General features: G+C 41.6%; 1 protein-coding gene across 3 annotated transcripts in view; it reads right to left on the bottom strand.

The window, feature by feature from the left end:
• The window catches only part of LOC311515111 (putative tRNA methyltransferase 9B), a 97080-nt gene that overhangs the window by 61650 nt on the left and 12119 nt on the right, over window positions 1–23311 (bottom strand). Inside the window, exon 2 of one of the 3 annotated variants that reach the window (XM_084617987.1) lies at window positions 5980–6096. The exons of the other annotated variants lie outside the window; for them this stretch is intronic. The gene's annotated coding sequence lies outside the window, so the exon portion shown is untranslated. The remainder of the gene's footprint in view (window positions 1–5979; window positions 6097–23311) is intronic. 3 annotated transcript variants of the gene reach the window in all.

Raw genomic sequence — 23311 nt, forward strand, 5'->3', positions numbered from 1 at the left:
GGGGTCAGGGGGCAGGTTAGGTTTCAGAGCATGCCCACCCTGCACTCAGCTGTCAGCAGTGGCTCTTGTCCTGCAGGGCTGGGCCTGGCTCCCCGTCCTGGGTATTGCCACCTGGTCCATGGTGTGGCAGCACTGCTTAGGTTTGGGCTGTCTGCCCCTCCATAATGACAGGGGGAGTGGATAGGCCAAATTTAACTGAGTGGTGCTGCAACCCTGTGTGCCAGGACCTACCACCATCATTTAAATTTTGCCCCACGTCCAGCCTGTCATGACACAGGAGCAGACAGGCTATCCAGGCCCAATGCCCAGAGTGAGAAGCTGGACCCAGCCCTGAGGGACAGGAAGCTACAGGAATTTTGTTTTTTCCCCATTTTATAGGTTGTTTGTTTTATTTCATGTTGCTTCACATTTGTGAAAAAACACTGGGCTCTATCTACTTACTGACCTATTATCCTTGAAAATTTTGTATCTTCTGATGTACACCAGCACACAGAAAAAGAGACAGGAATTAGTATTCAAGTCAATATCAAACACCTTTACTGACATGACAAGATATACAGCATGGCCAAAACTGATAAAGTTAGGGACCAATCATACTCCATGTGACATCAACAGGAGCAGAACAGGACTTCAAATATTTGCGTACAGAACTGCTTTCACAATAGATTTAATATACAGCCAGTACTTGAGCTTGAGGGAAGACTAGCACAGAGAAGGTGAAAGAAGACACAAAGCAGCCTACATCCACACAGGAAGGATCATCAGAACTTGAACGGTAGCACTAAAATGGTCCAGACAGGAGATGCTAAAAAATACCGCCTGCAGGATTCCACTCTTTCAGCTGCCTTTGATAATACAACCTATGTGCCTACTGTCTTGTCCTCCACTCACAGCCAATTCCAAGTGGCTGCTATATGGATATTGACTACAAAATTACTTCTGACAGCTGAGTCACAAGGCTCTGGCTTTGTAGGCCTCGAGAATTTAACCGGTCTGCAAATATTCACTTGAATAGGCCGAAGGCCCTTGTTGTTGGGATGAAAACAGACAGACAAAGAGGATCATCATTTTGCAAACCCTTTCAGCTTTAGAAAGATAGTACTTAAAAAACCTTAGAGATCTCCAGGACAAGGAAGCTCTTCTCCACTGGTTTCTACCACACAAAGGAAATGATAGCAGCATTTCTTTTTGCCTTGAGAGAAACTAAACAAAACTTCTAGAACTATCTTCAGACAAAGATAAAAAATGAGGAAGCGCCATGAATAAACCCTGAATTACTGCAGTGAGCCAGGTCAAGACAATCACAATACAAAGAGAGAGAGAGAGAGACTCAAAGGGAAATCCATAAAGACTTCAAAACCAATATTTAGGCTTTAAGGGTTGTCGATCATTTGTGGGCTAGATTCTCATCTCTGACAGCGTAACTCAGACATCAACAGTTACTCTGGCATCATTCCAATATGACCGAGCAAGGAATCTGGCACTGTACGTATTTTGTAAAAGCCTATCAGCATTTCCACAACACCCCTCTATTTTACAGGCGTTGTAAAGCTATAAGCGAGCTCCTAAAAAGTACTAACATATGGATATTGCCTGAGGTATTCACCACAAAGTTATGGGCCAAGTCTTCAGCTGGCATAAATTGACTTCAGTGGAGCTAATTTACACCAGCTATAGCTATGGTCCCATCTGCATATATTATTTAACACATAACAGCTTCGTAAAACATTTCTCTGCCCTTGCCAGGGTGCTATTCAACATAATAAAAACAGTCACAATAAATGTAAAGTAATTAAAATAAAAAGCAATTACTTGTGTCTTCAAAATATCCAAGCTGTGAGGATGGCAGAAATCCTGCTCTCCCCTCCATAGATTTGGAGGGGACCACATGCAGGGTAGCTGTTGCAATGCCGGTGTGTGAGAAGGACTAAGATTGGCGACAGCTGTATAAAAGGAATGTACCCCTTCCCAAAGCAAGGAAGTATGTATGTTGCAGCTCCCAGAGTGCTGTTGTGGAGAAATGGGGACAGGAATAGAAAAGAAAGGGACAGAGTAGAGGGGAGCCTGGGGAGAGGGAATTCATCACTTAACTATGTTCCAACCCTTTCATATCACAGATGGGAGCACTAGGTTCATGGACTGAGATTTTCAAAGCTGCCTAAAAGATACAGATTCACAATCCCAATGGAAATTGGGCATTCAGGTCCTGTAGATAGCTATGGAAACCTCAGCTCAGAAGGGCTTTGGAAAGACTCCACAGCATGGAGGAAGGAATCCACTTTCTTCCTCCGTACAGGTTCCTCAGCCAAGTACCCAGCCAGGTTACTTGGGAAGATATTGCCAGCGTTGTGCAATATTAACCACTATCCCCTGGCTGCTGTGTGCTGCTCTAGGCCAGTTAAACTGGGTTTATGGAACCTTTGCATTACAGAAGTAATGTAAAAATCTGTGAATCTGGCCCATTCTCCGAAGAATGTGCACAAATCCATTTCATTATACACATGCCTTTATACTAGAGATATAGAGCATTTCTCTTTAAAAAGGGTGTTATGCATACATTCAAGACACTGAAGCCAAAATCTGCTCAGGTTTCAGAGTGGTAGCCGTGTTAGTCTGTATCACCAAAAACAACCAGGAGTACTTGTGGCACCTTAGAGACTAAAATTTATTTGGGCATAAGCTTTCATGGGCTAGAACCTACTTCATCAGATGCATGGAATGGAAAATACAGGAGCAGGTATAAATACATGAAAAGATGGGAGTTGCCTTATCAAGGTCAGTCTAACGAGACAACTGAATTAACAGTAGGATACTAAGGGAGGAAAAATAACTTTTGTAGTGGTAATGAGAGAGTGGCCCATTTCAAAACAGTTGACAAGGTGTGAGTAACAGTAGGGGGAAAACTAGTATGGGGAAAATTAGATTTAGGTTTTGTAAGGACCCAACCACTCCCAGTCTTTATTCAGGCTTAATGTAATGGTGTCCAGTTTTCAAATTAATTCCAGTTCTGTAGTTTCACGTTGGAGTCTGGTTTTGAAGTTTTTTTTGTTGAAGAATTGCCACTTTTAGGTCTGTTATTGAGTGACCAGGGAGATTGAAGTGTCCTCCTACTGGTTTTTAAATTTTATAATTCCTGATGTCAAATTTGTGTCCATTTATTTTTTTGCGTAGAGACTGTCCGGTTTAGCCAATGTATATGGCAGAGGGGCACTGCTGGCACATGATGGCATATATCACATTGGTAGATGTGCAGGTGAATGAGCTCCTGATGTGGTTAGGTCCTATGATAGTGTCACTTGAATAAATATGTGGACAGAGTTGGCATCAGGTTTTGTTGCAAAAATAGGTTCCTGGGTTAGTATTTGGTTGCTGGTGAGTATTTGCTTCAGGTTGGGGGTCTGTCTGTAAGCGAGGACTGGCCTGTCTCCCAAGATCTGAGAGAGTGAGGGATCGTCCTTCAGGATAGGTTGTAGATCCTTGATGATGCGCTGGAGAGGTTTTAGTTGGGGGCTGTAGGTGACGGTTAGTGGCGTTCTGTTATTTTCTTTGTTGGGCCTGTCTTGTAGTAGGTGACTTTTGGGTACCCTTCTGGCTCTGTCAATCTGTTTCTTCACTTCAGCAGGTGGGTATTGTAGTTTTAAGAATGCTTGATAGAGATCCTGTAGGTGTTTGTCTCTGTCTGAGGGATTAGAGCAAATGCGGTTGTATCTTAGAGCTTGGCCGTAGACAATGGATCGTGTGATGTGGTCTGGATGAAAGCTGGAGGCATGTAGGTAAGTATAGCAGTCAGTAGGTTTCTGGTATATAGTGGTGTTTACGTGACCATCGCTTATTACCACTGTAGTGTCTAGGAAGTGGATCTCTTGTGTGGACTGGTCCAGGCTGAGGTAGATGGTAGGGTGGAAATTGTTGAAATCCTAGTGGAATTCCTCAAGGGCTTCCTTCCCATGGGTCTGGATGATGAAGATGTCATCAATGTACAGCAAGTAGAGTAGGGGTGCTAGATAAAGTATGTATTCTATATTTATACCACAGAGCAATTTGCCCCCAAAATTATTGCTAAAGAAAAGGGCTTTTTATACATGCACACATTTTACATAAAACCAGAAATGTCAATAAGCATCATTTTCAAAGTCACATTGTGAAAGCAAATTCACTTCCAATATTTTTTATTTCTGTTAGAAATAGGCAAGCCAACAACTTTGAAACTGTGTAAAAACAATGAAAGCCCTGGCAGGTACTCCCACATTGACAAGACTAAATAAATCTATAAATCAAGCATAAATCAATGGAGTTACACTAGTTTTACTCAAGGGCAAAGGGATGAAAAATCAGGTCCATTATGTATTGATATATAACAAAATAGCCCTTATAAACAGGAACTATGGTATCATCCAGAATGGATAAAAATCAATTATTTAAATTAAAAAAAAATCATTTTTTTTATTTAAAATCGGATGTATTTGATAAAATGCTTTTTGAGAAAAAAAACCTACCTAAAGATAGTTTTAATTAAGACACATTATTCCTCAAAGATATCCCATCGTGGACTAGGGATCATAAAGTCTAATTCTATAGCATAAGGCGATATATTCATATAATGTTTAAGAAAAGTTTTGTAAATGTTCCAATAGTTCATGGATTAGGGACCCAATCTTATGGGGTTCCAGGGGCTTCTGTATAGATTATTTAGGTTAATCTTTCTATCTACCAAATGGTTTCAGAGTAACAGCCGTGTTAGTCTGTATTCGCAAAAAGAAAAGGAGTACTTGTGCTCAGTTTAGAAGATACCATCAGAGATGCTTAGTTTTGCAGTTCTCAAATTGTGGATTTGTGCCTCCAGAGATAACATGCTTGTTAACAGCAAAAATGTTTTTAAATGAAATAAAATAAAATAAAATAAAATAAATAAATAGAGAGGTGAGAAATAACAGACCTCAACTCTATTGTCCTCTGCAAATTTGTGTATACACAGTCAATCCCTTACCTCTCTCTAAAAGTGCAAAGTTTCAAAAAGTTCTATGAATAGAAGATGGTTGGGGCGGAATAGATCTGGACAAGGAGAAGAAGTCTGGAGATAAATGTGAGAAGGGAGGGACAGGCAGTAGAAACAAAAGTGAAACTGTTTGAGTAGCAAAAAGAAAAGGAGTACTTGTGGCACCTTAGAGACTAACCAATTTATTAGAGCATAAGCTTTCGTGAGCTACAGCTCACTTCCTCAGATATCTGGAGGAAGAGGAGATATCTGAGGAAGTGAGCTGTAGCTCACGAAAGCTTATGCTCTAATAAATTGGTTAGTCTCTAAGGTGCCACAAGTACTCCTTTTCTTTTTGCGAATACAGACTAACACGGCTGTTACTCTGAAACCTGTTTGAGTAGCATATTCCAGAAGTCTTGAGGTCTTTCTGAGTGTAGCCGTCACTAATTTGAGATCTACCATGCCATTCTCTCACTAGGAGGGAAAACCTATAATGCCAGCAGGCCATAAGAGACCCAGTTTGGGAATATTTTAATGAAGTTCCTCTACCTGTGGGTAAGATAGGCATTTGTGCAAAATGCCAACAGTGCAACAAAGAAATGCAAGGCCTGGTTTCCCGAATGAAAGTGTTCCTTCTCAGGAGGAAGCCGCGTTGAAGATGATGAACGGAACATGTCTGAACATGCAGGATGTTTAGGTTGGTAAACTTTTTTATTTCATACTTCTTTCTTAAGGACTGCTTGACTTCCTTCTGGACTATTCTTGAATTCTCATGTTTGAGCAAAAAATATAGTTGTTACTCTATGGTACTATCATTTTAGATGCGGTTGTGGCAAAAACTAAATAGCTGAAATAGGCAAATCTTCCTTTCACAATTTTACCTTTAAAGTAGTACTGAGTATCAGTGAATGTAATGAGTAATACTAAATGAGCAGTATGGTAATAATAATTAAATAACTGCATTGACTTATTTTGTTTAGGAGAATACATCCTCAACATACAGGATTCTGAAGACTATCCACCTTCAGGATCACCATCATTTTCTATAGTTTCAGAGTTATCTGCCAATGATCGTGTTTCAGTCACATCATGTATGTCACATAGCCACAGTATATCACCTGTAGCAAAAAAGAAAAAGAAATCTCCATCATTGTGAAACAACCAAAGATAAGTTTGTGATAAGAACCAGCAGATTACAAAAAGAGGTAATTCATGAAAAAACTGCCCAGTTTGTTTATGCACCAAACTCTCCTTTCTTTAGGATTGAGAACCCACACTTCATTAACATGCTTCAGTCATTAAGACCAGGATACAGTCCACCCAACAGAGCAGATGTCGCAGGCAAAATGCTCAGTAAAGTGTATGAAAGAGAAATTGAGCAGTATGCAAAAGGTCTAGAGGGTGGAGCAATGTCCACAATGATCCTGTTCTATGTGCTTGTGTGACAACAGAAGAAGGGAATGCCTTCCTTACAGAAAATTGATAGATCAGGAAATGCACACACAGCAGAATACTTACAAGAAGTAGCAGTAAAAGCTATAACAAACTGTGGAAAAAAAATTTGAAGGTCTAGTACGCAGCTTGGTCACAGACAATGCTGCAAATGTATCCAAGAAGAGAGTCCCAAACTAATAACATACGGTTGCAGGGCTCATTTGATGCACATCCTAGCCAAAGACTTCAGTGTTCCAGAAATAAAGGCTAATATTGTTGAAATTGCAAAATACTTCCGTAACAATCCCCACTTTGCAGTAGCTGCTCTGAAAAAAGGGGGAGGAACCAAGCTAGCTCTCCCACAAGACGTGCGATGGAACTCAGTAGTGGACTGTTTTGAGCACTATATCAAGAACTGGCCTAATCTGAGGACAGTTTGTGAACAAAATCATGAAAAAATAGATGGCACTGTCACAGCCAAAGTTCTCAACATGGGGCTTAAGAGGAATGTCTTACACATGCTGAGTACCCTGAAGCCTATTTCTGTAGCCTTGAACAAAATGCAGGGAAATTGCTGTTTTATTGCTGATACGGTTGAAATTTGGAAGGAACTGAGTGAGATCTTAAAAAGAAATATGCAATGACAGAGTTAAATTACGAGCATTAAAAAAATGAATGGGACAAGCACTATCTCCAGCTCATTTTCTTGCAAATATTCTGAACACTCACAACCAGGGTCAAATCTTAACTGCTGAAGAAGAGGGGTTGGCTATGACATGGACATCTAGCAATCATCCCTCCATAATGCCAACTATAATAAACTTCAGAGCTAAGGGTGAACCATTCAAGAAATATATGCTTTCTGATGATGTTTTAAAGAAAGTCGCACCAGTGAACTGGTGAAAGTCACTTAAGCATTTGGATTCAGAGACTGTTGAAGTAATAATCTCACTTTTAACAGCAGTAACTTCTTCTGCCAGTGTAGAAAGAATATTTTCTTCCTTTGTATTAATTCATTCCAAACTGAGAAATTGTTTGGGACCTGAAAAAGCAGGAAAGCTTGTTTTTCTTTTCCAGATTATGAACAAACAGGAAAATGAAGGTGAGGACGACTGAGAGTTAGCTGCAGAAGCCAATACTTTAAGTTTCTCATGTTGACCTGGCTGACATTGTCAATTTAATTTTTTTTTTAATATTTCATGTAACGTTTTAGTTAAAAACAATTTTAACAAAAACAAACTTGATTTTAAAAAACTTGTATGTTTAACAAAATTCAAAAATACATATGTTTGTTTTGTTATAATATTATATGTTTGCTGTTGAAGAAAAAAATCCATAACATTGTTGTTTTAGGTAACTGAAACAATTTAAATGTCTGTCTAGTGATGTTCTCCTCCTAATACAGCACAACAAGAAAATATTCCAAATATTAATGATTAACCTGTTGAATTGGAGATAGTTCACCTCCCAATGACTTCATAAATATCTGCTTCAATTACCTTTGGTAAATGAAATAACCAAACAATCATTCATTTTCTGATATAGCTGTAAAAATAATCTGAAAAGTTTTCAGAATAAATCACTTAAAAATGTATAGTGTGTATCTTCTAAAAATGAAACCTACATCTATCTCGGAGTTTTGAAGAATGTGTGTTAAGGTTATAACAACCAACAAGAATGCACTTTTATGTAGAAATCCATGATTAAATCGCATCTTCCTGACTAGTGATTTAAATCATGGTTTAAATCAATTTGATTTAAATCAAATCCACCCTGGTATGCTCTTGTAAATTTCTGTAAAAAAAGTTTGGCAATTCAATTGAGATGTGGGGATAAAGAATTACATGTTACATTTTATTATTTTCATTTATATCTGGCATCATTGTTAAGTCTGCAAGACAAGTGAATGCCTCTGAACGAGTTCCAATAAAACATTCACTAATCAAACCAAGTGTCACTTATGGGATTGCAGAAGAAGTTATCAGGAAATGTATTTATTTCTTCAGTGTGTGTTTACTGGTGGCTTTCTATGCCTTTATATAAAACAGGGTAAATAGATGAAAATATTACAATAGACCATGACGAAGGCCTTTTGGAATAAACAGTTTTAAAACTCAAAATAAAGGAGACTCTTCAAATGGGCAAGGAAAGATTCCATGTAAACAAGGCTACAGCCAAAATACTAAGAATGGTATATTCTTCTGCCTGTGCAATCTTTCCTACATTCTAGAATCTATACCCTTGCCTTAACAGGGTAATATGGCACATACAGAGCCAGAAATTCAGTAAAATTATGTGCCGAAGTTAGGACATTGGCAAAAGAAAACCTCATTTTTCCTTTAAATTTTTTCTTCGTTGGAATAAAGACAGACAATGAAATAATTTACAAGCTAGTGTATAAAGGGGACTTGTATCTTCCTGTATAGAAACATACTTCAGAACTGTTTGATGTTAAAGAGCCAGTTCCATGCAGTATGCCATTAAATCCAGGGTTCTCAGGCAAAAAGAAAAACCTTTGCTGCTTAGACAGATATTAAGACCTCCTGGTATCTGAAATATGTCTCCTCTGCTAAAACAATCATTTCCTGCTTTACAGAGCTATTGCCTAGAATAACTATTAGATCAAACCATGGCAACTGAAAATGGCTTGATGATATAAAAGATGGGTATTTTTGATGTCATGACCTAATAAGAGCTGGTTAAGTCTGTATAACTTTCACAGTCCATTCAGGTTTCAGAGTAGCAGCCGTGTTAGTCTGTATCCGCAAAAAGAAAAGGAGGACTTGTGGCACCTTAGAGACTAACAAATTTATTTGATCATAAGCATTCGTGAGCTACAGCTCACTTCATCGGATGCATGCAGTACAGGAAGTTCCAGGTGGGACACAGTGTTACAAAGAGAAAACAAAAACAAAACCACCATTTTTGCATTAACAGAACTTAGAATTTTCTGAAGGGACCTCATTTTTGTTTAAAGTACTTTAAGGTACTGTACTTAATAAATAAAACAATAAAAGTGGGGCGGATCTTGGGCCTCCTGCATTGCCTACACAAAACAACCATAAAGGCAACTAAGTTGGTAGACAATTTCCTTCAGCACAGAGGAACCACTGAAGGGCATAGAGCCACTGTACTTAATCATCACGCACCTTCCAGCCCCTAATACAGAGGATATGCCTTGGGCAAAGATGGCATCTGTATGCCCCAGCAGTCTTCAGCTGCCAGAATGTCCTTCAGTGACTTATGCCGCTAGGCATAGGTTAAAGAAGCTATGGGCTACAATAACTTATGCCGACGCCTGGCCAACTCCCTGACTAGTCCCTGGGAGCCAAAAAGGGGACACAAAAGTTACTTTTCTCTCCACGCTTCCTAAAGTAGAGACCCTTTCCACTTAAGCCAAAGGAGAATCTCCATTAGCTGTTACCAATATAGGGCTTATGACATAAGGATGAATAGCTCTGATGCCATCCAGTCCAGAATAATGGTGTGCATATAAATTACACAGTCAAGCCTTAACTATAACCCACATTTCAGAAGGCACAGAAATTATTTTATAACAAGGGAAGGTGTCTTTCATTTAATTACAACCCTAAATTATTCATTTGGAAAATTGAAAGTCTTATGAGTAAAGTTATTCTCTACTGACATACCATATTCTACAATATTATTAACAGGCACAGTCAAAAAATTATTAATTTAGATCACATTATGTCACCAAACTGCAATGAAGTCAACTGCTCCTAACGCTACTGCAGGCAAGTTTTATTTCTATGAACAAAGCAACTGCCATATGAGAATAGACCAAGGTCCATCTTGTCTGGAAGTCTGTCTCTGACTCCAGCTTAATCCAGATAATTCAGGGTAAACTCTCATGATACACCCAGACAATTGTGCACTGCTATCCCCTGGGATGAGGGAGGAAGAATGTTCACAATATGGAGTCAGTGGGACTGATAAAATTTGTAACCATCCTAGTTAGCATAAATCCAAATAGTTCTTATTTTCCTCATATCTGAATAAAGCATATATATGTATGTATTAAATCCTAGTTTCTCTGTGTTATTTATAATTAATGCTAGCAATATTTAACTCTTACCTGGTCTATTTTATTTTATTATATTTAAACTTAAGCTTCCATTTTTAAAAACTTTTGAAACATTTTTATTTAAACTTTGATTTATCTATGTTTTAGAACTGTTTTTCATTCCTGCATGTATTTTATTAACTGTTAAAATTTGATTATTATGATAACAATAATGCAATCAGTTTTCCAGTTACCACATTTTTCCCTTACTCTCACTCCACAGATCCATCATAGGCACCTCCTACATGCTTCCTCAAGTTACAAAATAAAAAAAAACCCAAAATCAATAGCTGGGGCTTCTGTGGTACTAAAGGTGTCAGGAATGACAGGCAAAACTGGTTAGGGGATTCTCTCCACACTGAAAAAAACAAGTGTGCCAAATAGATTACAGGAGGCCTACTCTGTGCCAGACCTCTGGTAAGGTGTTAGCAGTCACAATTAATAACTGAGTTTTCACCATAAGACCACACTATTTAAGGATCTGGACCACTGTGTGCAGACAACAAACCCTGTCGAGAGCCAGTCACATAGGTGCTGGAACTAGGGGTCCTGCCACACCCCCAGGCTTGAAGTCTTTTCCATCATATACAGGGTTTACAGATTGGTTCAAGCTAGCTACCTCCTTTCAGGGAGGTGGAGTACCTAGGTGGAGAAGCTCTCCTGTCAGCATAGGTAGCGTCTTCCCTAAGAGCTGCAGCTGTGCCATGGCAGCACTGTATGTGTAGACAATCCCTAATGGAAAGTTGTGACACTGCACCCCATATTCTTCACAGTGATATTAGGGATCCATACAGAAATGGGCTTACTCTGGAGAACACCCACAGCCAGCCTTTCAGGTACAACAATGAAGAAGCCAGACAGGGCTGATGGGCCATCAGCAAAGACAATGGAATAGCTTAACCTTCCTATGGGCGTTTTGGCCAGCTTGTAAACAATGGCTTCCATAACACTGCAAGGGCAGGTGACCAGACCAAATGTCTCTGGACTCCATCATGGAATGTCAGTATTTTTCCACAAACTGGTCTGGGAACCAAGTTTTGAAGTGTCACAGCTAAATACAAGGTATGACATAGTAAACACATTTCTAGGGATCATTCATGGTAAAATGGCCCATTAACACCCCTACAGCCATAGGGAGGAAAGGGTTGGGGGTAGGAAGAAGCTGGTGGGGGATTGTTAGTGGGTTACAGGTGGTGGTATTAGGCCATAAAAATCATGGCATGAATAGAGACACTGGATTTAGTGTCTAGCAAAGTTATGAATTTAAGCTCCAATGCTAGTCTTTTGAATGAGTTGTGAAGGTTTCCTTTGAGGATGAGGACTCAGGGGTCAGATATAGAGTAGAGTAATCTCTTTGTGAAAAGCATTCACCCACAGGTAAAAGATATTACCTCTCCTACCTTATTTCCCTGATATCCTTGGACCTACATGTTACAACAACAGTGCATACAAGAGGCTAATCAGTAGAAGAGGGGCTAGCAAGCTCTCTCGACAGCTGTGCTGCTCACATTTAAGGGAAGAATGCTACCAGATAGAGGAACTTTAGTGTATCAGTTCTTCTGGATATACTCCTTCTCCTGTGAGAGGTTACAGGTACCAAAGCAAACAATTTCAAAGTAAAAATGTGGCGCAGCAAGCGTGGAAGTGAACATTCATACGGAAACTGTGAGGAAGGGACAGAACAACAATGTTGCAACTGTGAAGGAAAATTCAGCTCCGCATGCGGGGGGATGTACTGAGACAAAGTGAGTAACAAAACCACCAAGTCACTAATTATAGCTGAAGAAGTTACTAGGAGATACTTAAAAGAAAAAAAGAAAAAACAAAGAGAACCTGATTTGGAGAAATGGAATAGCCAGCAACAAATTATGGGATGGAAGTAATGAGTGACAATGGGGTAAAAGGAGAGGACATATTACTTACAGAAAGAGAGAGCTTCATTGCATTTATGATTGAAGTAATAAATTGGATGTCTCACACAGGGAAAAACACAGAGAAAGTTAGAGTTATAATTAAAAGGTGCTGAAAAGTACATTCAGGTAAGCAACATATCAGTGAAAAGACTTCATATTTTCTTAAGTGAAGGAAACATTGAAGGTTAAAAGAATGGAGGTAACTATTTTCAGCTGGAATGCCCATAGCCTAGTGGTGCATGGGTACAAATTAAAAGTATTATGGATATGAAAACAAAGCCTGATAATAACATGCATACAAAAGATTTGGCTAATAGAGACACTAGACAATAAAATCCCAACTGTGGCACATATGGACAAGACAGAGAAACAGGAAAGAGTACGGATGCCTACATCTTCACAACCAACCTTCTATCCATGAGGAAGTTTGTGTGGATTTTACAAAAACTAGACAAGCTATTTACAACACAAACTTTGCTTCTCTACAAAAGAAAAAGGACACTAAACTATCTACACTGCTACATGCCACAAGGAGCCACAACAGTAGTTCCCTTAACCCATCCAACAATATTGTTAATCTTTCCAGCTATACTCTTAGCCCGGCAGAAGAGTCTGTCCTATCTCGGGGTCTCTCCTTCTGTCCCTCCAGGCCCACGAACATGATACAGTTCTGCGGTGACCTAACAATCCTACTTTCAATGTCTCCGACTCAAAGAATATTTCCAACACACCTGTGAACAACATACTAACCCACAGAATCCTTCCTACCAACACTACAGAAAGAAGATTCTGCATGGACTCCTCCTGAAGATTGCAACAACAGACTGGACTTCTACATAGATTGCTTCCGTCGATGTGCACGGGCTGAAATAGTGGAAAAGTAGCATCACTTGCCCCATAACCTCAGCCGTGCTGAACACAACACCATCAACAGCCTCAGGAACAACTCTGACATCATAATCAAAAAGGCTGACAAAGGAGGTGCTGTCGTCATCATGCCTAAGTTGGAATATGAACAAGAGGCTGCTAGGCAGCTCTCTAACTCCACAATCTACATGCCATTATCCTCTGATCCCACTGAGGATTACCAAAAGAAACTACACCATCTGCTCAAGAAACTCCCTGAAAAAGCACAGGAACAGATCTGTGCAGACACATGCCTAGAACCCTGACCAGGGGTATTCTATTTGCTACCCAAGATCCATAAACCTGGAAATCCTGGATGCCCCATCATCTCAGGCATTGGCACCCTAACAGCAGGATTGTCTGGCTATGTGGACTCTCTCCTCAGGCCCTATGCTACCAGCACTCCCAGCTATCTTCGAGACACCACTGACTTCTTGAGGAAACTACAAACCATCAGTGATCTTCCTGAAAACACCATCCTGGCCACTATGGATGTAGAAGGCCTCTACACCAACATTCCACACAAAGATGGACTACAAGCCATCAGGAACAGTACCCAGATAATGTCACGGCAAACCTGGTGGCTGAACTTTGTGACTTTGTCCTCACCCATAACTATTTCACATTTGGAGACAATGTATACCTTCAAATCAGTGGCACTGTTATGGGTACCCCCATGGCCCACAGTATGCCAATATTTTTATAGCTGACTTAGAACAACGCTTCCTTAGCTCTCGTCCCCTAATGCCCCTACTCTACTTGCGCTACACTGATGACATTTTCATCGTCTGGACCCATGGAAAAGAAGCCCTTGAGGAATTCCACCATGATTTCAACAATTTCCATCCCATCATCACCTCAGCCTAGACCAATCCACACAAGCGGTCCATTTCCTGGACACTACAGTGCTAATAAGCGATGGTCACATAAACACCACCCTATATCAGAAACCTATTGATCGCTATACTTACCTACATGCCTCCAGCTTCCATCCAGGACACACCACACGATCCATTGTCTACAGCCAAGCTCTAAGATACAACCACATTTGCTCCAATCCCTCAGACAGAGACAAATACCTACAAGATCTCTATCAAGCATTCTTAAAACTACAATACCCACCTGCTGAAGTGAAAAAACAGACTGACAGAGCCAGAAGAGTACCCAGAAGTCACATACTACAGGATAGGCCCAACAAAGAAAATAACAGAACGCCACTAGCTGTCACCCACAGCCCCCAACTAAAATCTCTCCAGTGCATTGTCAAAGATCTACAATCTATCCTGAAGGACAATCCCTCACTCTCACAGATCTTGGGAGACAGACCAGTCCTCGCTTACAGAGGACTAACAGGGCTAACCTGAAGCAAACACTCTCCAGCAACCACACACCACACAACAAAAACACTAACCCAGGAACCCATCCTTGCAACAAAGCCCGATGCCAACTCTGTCCACATATTTATTCAAGTGACACTATCATAGGACCTAATCACATTAGCCACGCCATCAGGGGCTCGTTCACCTGCACATCTACCAATGTGATATATGCCATCATGTGCCAGCAATGCCCCTCTGCCATGTACATTGTCCAAACCAGACAGTCTCTACGCAAAAGAATAAATACAAAAATCTGACATCAGGAATCATAACGTTCAAAAACCGGTAGGAGAACACTTCAACCTCTCTGGCCACTCAGTAATAGATTTAAAGGTGGCAATTTTACAACAGAAAAGCTTCAAAAACAGACTCCAACGAGAAACTGCTGAGCTTTAATTAATATGCAAATGAGATACCGTTTTAACTGGGGTTTGAATAGAGACTGGGAATGGCTGGGTCATTACACATATTGAATCTATTTCCCCATGTTAAGTATCCTCATACCTTCTTGTCAACTGTCTAAATGGGCCATCTTTATCATCACTACAAAAGTTTTTTTTCTCCTGCTGATAATAGATCTTAATTAATTAGCCGCTTACTCCACTTTTTCCATGTTCTCTGTATGTGTGCGCAAAAAGAAAAGGAGTACTTGTGGCACCTTAGAGACTAACCAATTTATTTGAGCATAAGAATAAATGGACACAAATCAGATGTCAAGAATTATAACATTCATAAACCAGTCGGAGAACACTTCAGTCTCTCTGGTCACGCGATTACAGACATGAAAGTTGCGATATTACAACAGAAAAACTTCAAATCCAGACTCCAGCAAGAGACTGCTGAATTGGAATTCATTTGCAAATTGGATACAATTAACTTCGGCTTGAATAGAGACTGGGAGTGGCTAAGTCATTATGCAAGGTAACCTATTTCCCCTTGTTTTTTCCTAACCACTCCCTCCCCCCTAGACGTTCTTGTTAAACCCTGGATTTGTGCTGGAAATGGCCCACCTTGATTATCATACACATTGTAAGGAGAGTGATCACTTTACATAAGCTATTACCAGCAGGAGAGCAAGTACGTCTTCTGTACTTTCCACAGTATGCATCCGATGAAGTGAACTGTAGCTCACGAAAGCTAATGCTCAAATAAATTGGTTAGTCTCTAAGGTGCCACAAGTCCTCCTTTTCTTTTTGCAAATACAGAGTAACACGGCTGTTATTCTGAAACCTGTCTGTATGTGTGTATATCTTCTTACTATATGTTCCATTCTATGCATCCGATGAAGTGGGCTGTAGCTTACAAAAGCTTATGCTCAGATAAATTTGTTAGTCTCTAAGATGCCACAATTACTCCTGTTCTTTTTGCGGATACAGACTAACACAGCTGCTACTCTGAAACCTGCATTAAGGAAAGCCTGAACGACCTTAAATTAGAATAGCAGTTCTCAAACTTCATTGAACCACAACGCTCTTCCAACAAAAAAAATTACTACATGACCCAGGAGTGGGGACTGAAGCCTGAGCTTGCCATCCCAGGTTGGGGGGGCCCAAAGCCCAATCCCGACTGCCCCAGGCGGGGGGACCAAAGCCAAAGCCCAAGGGCTTCAGCCCCAGCCAGAGGACATATAACTTGGGCTTCGGCTTCACCCCCAGGTGGTGGGGCTCTGGCTTCAGCTTTGGCCCGGGGCCCCAGCAAGTCTAACATCAGCCCTGGTGACCCCGTTAAAATGGGGTCATGACCCACTTTGGGGTCCCCATCCACAGTTTGAGAACCCCTGAAGTAGAGGTTAAAAAGCTAAATATTGAGTATAATGCTACTGAGATACTGATACAAAACAATTCTATGTCTCTGTGACTTTATAATGTTTATGACCCATGCAGGTCTCAGAAGACTGGGTTGTAGGCAGTGAAGCCTAGTGCTCAAAGCCAAATACCAGTGCCAAAGGTCAAGACAGATTCCTGAGTCCGACTCTGAGTCAAGGGTCAGACCAAGATTGCCAGATGCTAAGGAGGGCAGGAGCAAGGATGGGAACAAGGCTGACTGGAGCTGTGAAAGAGCAGGGCAAGAGACAAACACAGGGAGTCTGTGGGAGTGTGTTGAGCTGCTGCTGAGCTGAAGAACCAGCCTGCTAGCTTCCTCAGCCAATCAGACAGGGCGGGTCCATCAGGCAGCCTGGCTGCCTCATTAGGGTGTCAGGAATACTGAGCAGGTGCAGCTGCCAGGCCTTAAGTCTGACAGCAGGAAACTAGAGGCTATGGACCTGAAAGAATGAATTGCAGATGTCACATGCCCATTCATTATCTGTGGTGATATGAACAGTCACAACAGATTGCTCAGAAGTAAGAAAAGTGATAAAAATGGAAAATGTTTAGAGCAATTCTTTGAAGAGAATAATTTAGTAATATTAAATGATGAAGCCCCCACCAGGTTCAATACAGCTGATGGAAGCGTCTCATGCCTGGATCTGGGACTAGCGTCTAGCACCATAGCAAGTAAATGCAGCTGGAAAATTTACAAAGAAGAGGGAATTGGTAGTGACCACTTCCTAACATTACTTACATATCAAGGGAAAGGAAATACTGAAGATGAAGATAATATCCCCACCTGAAATCTAAAAATAAGCAAACTGGAAATGCATTTGAAACAGAAGTGAGGGCAATGTGACTGAGCAATGTATAAATGAAGATTTTGAGGAATTCTGTAGGACTATTACTAAGGGAATCATAAAGACATATATATATTTACACATATATGATGGTGGAACAAGAAATGTGAAATGGTAATTAAGGAAAGGAATAAAGCAAATAAGACTGCAAAAAAAATCCTTAAATAGCAAAGACAATGAAATATTTAAAAAGGCAGTTGCACAAAGGATTATATAAAAGACAAAAAGAGAAGGCTGGAGAATCTACTGCAGGAAAGCTAAGATACCAATACTTAAACAAATTAGGAAAATGAATGGCATAAAGAGTAAGAACCTCATAATACCAAACTTAGGAGTTGCAGTATTCGGAGTAACAAGCTCCAACAAAGATAAAGCAGAAAATCTGGGCACCATGTTTCAAAACGTCAGTAGTGACAAGGATCAGATGATAGAAATTAGGGAGAGAAAAATAAGTTCATTAATGATAATTATGAAATCATGAAGAGGTGGGAGGAGCAGCAGTTATTTTAAATGAAAACTTTAATATGAAAGATCACCAAAAAACTATAAAGGAGCAAAAGCACTGCACCAGCAAGGACAAAATAAGCTTTGAAATGCTTAAACACTTAAGCGAAGGAAGCTTGAGAGTGATACTAAAAATATATAGCATAAGGTGAAATACCTAAAGACCGGAAACATGTGATTATCATCCCTGTTAGGAAACCAGGTAAGTTGCACTCAAGACCTGAGGCACACAGACCAATTGCATTCACAGCATGTTTAGATAAAACCATGGAAACAATGGTAAGGAGATTAGAAGTCCACTAGAAAGAAACAGGTTCCTAGATGTAATCAAAATGGGTTCAAAACAGGGTAGGAGTGAGATTAACCACATTGTAAGGATAGAGACAGAAGCATAAAAAAGCATGAGAACCAAAGAATTCACTATAGTAAACTTCCTGGACATGGGTTATAGAGAAAGACTACCACATAAATTGGCTTCCATGAGTATTCTAGGAAGAACGTACAGATGGATAAGGGCATGGGCAGCGGGTGGGGGAGGCTGTGCCTCCCCAAACAGCCAGGCGTGGCCCTGCCCACACTCTGCCCCCAGGGCTCAACTTCAGCAGTGCCGCTGGACTTCAAGGGCTGGGGCCACGCCGCCCACCTTCCTGGGGTTGGAAAGGCAGCAGCACCGCCGTGCACTCTCCCAGTGCTCTGGGGGGGGGTACAGCGGCATTGTCGCACACTCTCCCTCCCGGTGCTCTGGGGCTGCGGGCAATAGCCAGCCTGGGGCAGGGCCCAGTGGCTGCAGTTGGTGGGGCTCTGGGTTCCAGGGGGTGCAGAAGGAGCAGGGCCTTGGGTGGAAGGGGCAGGGTTGGGGGCTAGCCTCCCCTAACCAGTGGTTCACGTGCTGCCCATAGATAAGGGGCTTCTTAAGGGCATGTCTACTCTACAAACTTACGTTGACCTGTTATGTTGACTTACAGCCACCCCAGTAATTACTGTGGTGGTTCATGTCCACACTACCCTCCTTCTGTTGGTGGTATGTGTCCTCACCAGGAGTGCTTCCAACCACTTACGAGGGGCAGTGTGGGGGACTGAAAGCCTCAGCTGCTCCCCAGCTCTTGGTTCCCCACCGGGAGCCTGGCTTCCTCTCCTCCCCTGGCTCTTGGCTCCCCACCGAGAGTCCATCTGCTCCCCTGCCGGGAGCACAGCAGTCACCCAGGCTCCAGATCTCCGCTCCTCCACCCCCCTGAGCTTTCAGCTCCCCACTGAGAGCCCATTTCCCGCCCCCCCCCCCCCGCCACCGAGAGCATGGCAGCTGCCCAGGCTCTGGGTTCCCGGTTCCCTGCTGCGCCCAGTAGGGAGCTCCATGCCTGGAGCCCGGGCACCTGCCATGCTCCTAGCAGGAAGTGGGGAGCTAAGAGCTCAGTGGGCAGCAGGGCTCCCAGTGGGGAGCCCAGGCAGCAGCAGCTCAACGGGAAGCACTGGCAGCAGCCCGGCTCTGAGCAGGAAGCCAGGAATCTGGGGGCCAGCAGGGCTCCCTGAGGGGACCAGGGAGCCTGGGCTGGAAGCCAGAAGCATGGGCAGCAGTCTGGCTGGGAGCAGGGAAATCAGGCAGCAGCTCAGCTGGGAGTGGGGAAACTAGGCTTTCTTGTCAATTTCACAGCTCCAAGATGGCAAGAATGACAGCCAACAGCTGATGTAAGTAACCTGCAGCATCTACATGGACACTGCGTCTGCCCTAGCTACACCGACATAAGCCCTACACTTCTTGTGGAGGAGTTATTATGTCAGTGTAGTAGGGCACTTACATCGGCAGAAGCAAGGCTGTAGTGTGTACACTGATGTAATTAGGTGGACATAAGCTGCATTACAATCAACCTAACTCTGTAGTGTAGTAAGCAAAAGTCTAAATAAGGTTACTTTTGCCAAGGTATATTCAATTGGAAATTCAATTCCACAGGGGAGCATAATTAGCCCAACCCTCTTCAACATCATGATAAATGGCCTCCCTAAGGAGAGGAATAGAGGACTAGTGATCACATTATTTGCCGATAACTGTGCCATATGGACCAAAACCAGAAACCTTGAAAGTGACATAAAAACAATGCACTTAAAAGGAGTGCAGAATGGGGAAACAGGTAGGGCTTCAAGGTCTCCACAGATAAAACTCATGACAGGTTTCAGAGTAACAGCCGTGTTAGTCTGTATTTGCAAAAAGAAAAGGAGACTAACCAATTTATCTGAGCATAAGCTTCCGTGAGCTACAGCTCACTTCATCGGATGCATACTGTGGAAAATACAGAAGACGTTTTTATACACACAAACCATGAAAAAATGGGTGATTATCACTACAAAAGGTTTTCTCTCCCCCCACCCCACTCTCCTGCTAGTAATGGCTTATGTAAAGTGATCACTCTCCTTACAATGTATATGATAACCTGGATTTGTGCTGGAAATGGCCCACCTTGATTATCATATACATTGTAAGGAGAGTGATCACTTTACATAAGCCATTACTAGCAGGAGAGTGGGGTGGGGGGAGAGAAAACCTTTTGTAGTGATAATCACCCATTTTTTCATGGTTTGTGTGTATAAAAACGTCTTCTGTATTTTCCACAGTATGCATCCGATGAAGTGAGCTGTAGCTCACGGAAGCTTATGCTCAAATAAATTGGTTAGTCTCTACGGTGCCACAAGTACTCCTTTTCTTTTTGCAGATAAAACTAAGGGAATGATCTTCACAACAAAATCCAAAAGATTTAAAGTTATATCTATATAACCAACAGATAAATATAGTAAAAAATTACAAATTCTTAAGTGAGATATCTGATAACAAGCTCACTGAGAGGGACCACACTGAAAATATTAAAGATAAGGTACAAAGGTAGAATTAACTAAAAGTATCTCTGGAACATTTTGGGGAGTGGATAAGAAAATGGTGGTATAATGTGATACAGAGCTCTAGTTAGAGCAATTACTGAGTATAGATACCAGGCCTTTGGGTCAGCCGTGATCGGGAATCTGAGAAAACTAGACTATATCCAAGCGCAGGCATTGCGTATTGCATGCGATGCCTTCATTATTACACCTGTGTGTGTACACTACAGATAGCAGCCAGTGAAATTCCAGTCATTTTTAGAATGAAACTCCTAGACTTAACTTTTTGGGCCAAAGTAGTAGACAATTGCAAAGACAACAACATGACCCTAATAATATATAATGATTGTTGGGGATTAAGTGGAAGTCAGGTAGGACAAAAAAAAATATCAAAATTCCCCACAAAAGTAGAGTAGAGTAACTCCCCACTTAACATCCTCTTGCTTAACATTGTTTTGATCTTACGTCCCTGCTCCATTACAGAACATGCTCATTTAAAGTTGTGCAATGCTCCGCTATAACGTCATTTGGCCGTCTGCTTTGTCCACAGCTGGCAGCCCCTGTCAGTTTCCCTACGCCCCCACCACCCCACGCGCTGGCGGACCTTGCAGATCAGCACCTTCACCCTGCTCCCCCGCCTTCTGCCCACGGCAATCAGCTGGTGTGCAGCATTCGGGAGGCAGGAGCAAGGATGCGGCACGCAGGCTCCCCCTCCCTCTCCTGCCTCCTGAACACCGCAAACCAGCTGATTGCTGTGGGCGGAAGGCAGGGGAGGGAGAGGGGAGCTGGCGCGCCGTGTCTTTGCTTCTCCCCAAAGCCTCCTGAACGCCCTAAGACAGTTGATTGCCACGGGCAGGAGGCAGGGGAAGGCGCTGATCCATGGGGTCCGCTGGTGGGCAGTAGGCACTAGGGGGAGCACGTAGGGGAGTTGATAGGGGGGCTGCCAGCCTGTTTAATACCCTGTATTAAATTGCTTATTTAAAATGTATATAATGCCTTTTGTCTGGCAAAAAAAAAAAAAAATTTCCTTGGAACCTGACCCCCCCATTTACATTAATTCTTATGGGGAAATTGGATTTGCTTAACATCGTTTCGCTTAAAGTCACATTTTTCAGGAACATAACTACAACGTTAAGTGAGGAGTTACTGTATAGAAGTGGATAAAGCATCTTAATGTAAAGAAAGGACTGAAAAAGAACAAAATCTATAGCTATGGGAAAATATTTTATCATTGGAAAACCATCCCCTGAGACAGACATGGAATTATATAATTAAATTAATAAAAGGAGAAGATTGCTATATCTTGTATATTTACCAAATCTATGTATTTGTGATAAATGGGGACACTACTGCCAAATATATGCAGATAGCATGGAACAAGAAGAGTGGGAACAGCCTTCTGTGTGCACTCACTTTGACTCAAGGAAGCCGCAAGGTTAATAACTTTATCTGTCATTATGACTGAGCTAACAGGGATTATGCTAGGACTAAACTGAGCTATAGATATGTGGCCAGCTACCATGGCCACCCTCTCTGATTCCTTGTCAGGGATGCGGGCAATTTATGGTGGTAAATCTGACAGCAGAAATGATATTCTTAATGAAGTATTACTGCTAATAACCAAACAGGCACACAACTGGCTATAACCATAGTACTAGCAGGGATCCTGGTGCACGTGGGTATACCTGTACTAGGCGGACAAACAGGCAAAAAGTGCTACTGATAATGCACAAGTTGACTTAGGAATCCCCTTAAGCAAACTGGAATTTAAATACCTAATCAAAAATGAGATAAAGGAAGGAATGGCAAGAACTGTGAGCAAATGAAATGAAGGTAAAACATTCCAATAAGTATGCCCAACTGTTGAAAATGGTGATGTAATCCAAGGCCCTGAGAGGAAGAGCGAAGCGGTTCTATTAAGAATTCTAACACAGCATTGCAGATTAAATAGTAATTTATTTCTAATTAACAAGCATAAAGATGAATTATGCATAACCCAGGACGCAATAGATCATATCATTTGGAATTATAACGACTGTACCAGTGAAGGAGGTGTTTATATAGAAAACTCAGGTCTTAATAAGAAAAGGAGTACTTGTGGCACCTTAAAGACTAACCAATTTATTTGAGCATGAGCTTTCGTGAGCTACAGCTCACTTCATCGGATGCATGCCGTGGAAAGTACTCCTTTTCTTTTTGCGAATACAGACTAACACGGCTGTTACATTAAGACCTGACAGGTTTCAGAGTAACAATTTTCCTTGTAACATCAAGAATAGAAGGAAAATAAGAAAAGCTCTTCTGCAACTCTTTAAAAAGTTTAAGAATAGCAGGAAGGGCGTGAGACTCTAAATCATGAACAAGATACAAAGTACAGTGCATGATGGTCATCAACAGGAAGCAAGAAGCAGAGGGCTACATGGAGAGTCTGCAGTCACTGTCTGAGACTACAGAGAATAAAGACAGGTTTCAGAGTAACAGCCATGTTAGTCTGTATTCGCAAAAAGAAAAGGAGTACTTGTGGCACCTTAGAGACTAACCAATTTATTAGAGCATAAGCTTTCGTGAGCTACAGCTCACTTC

This window comes from Lepidochelys olivacea, assembly GCF_965140295.1.
Source record: "Lepidochelys olivacea isolate rLepOli2 genome assembly, chromosome: 1".
Classification (NCBI taxonomy): Eukaryota; Metazoa; Chordata; order Testudines; family Cheloniidae; genus Lepidochelys; species Lepidochelys olivacea.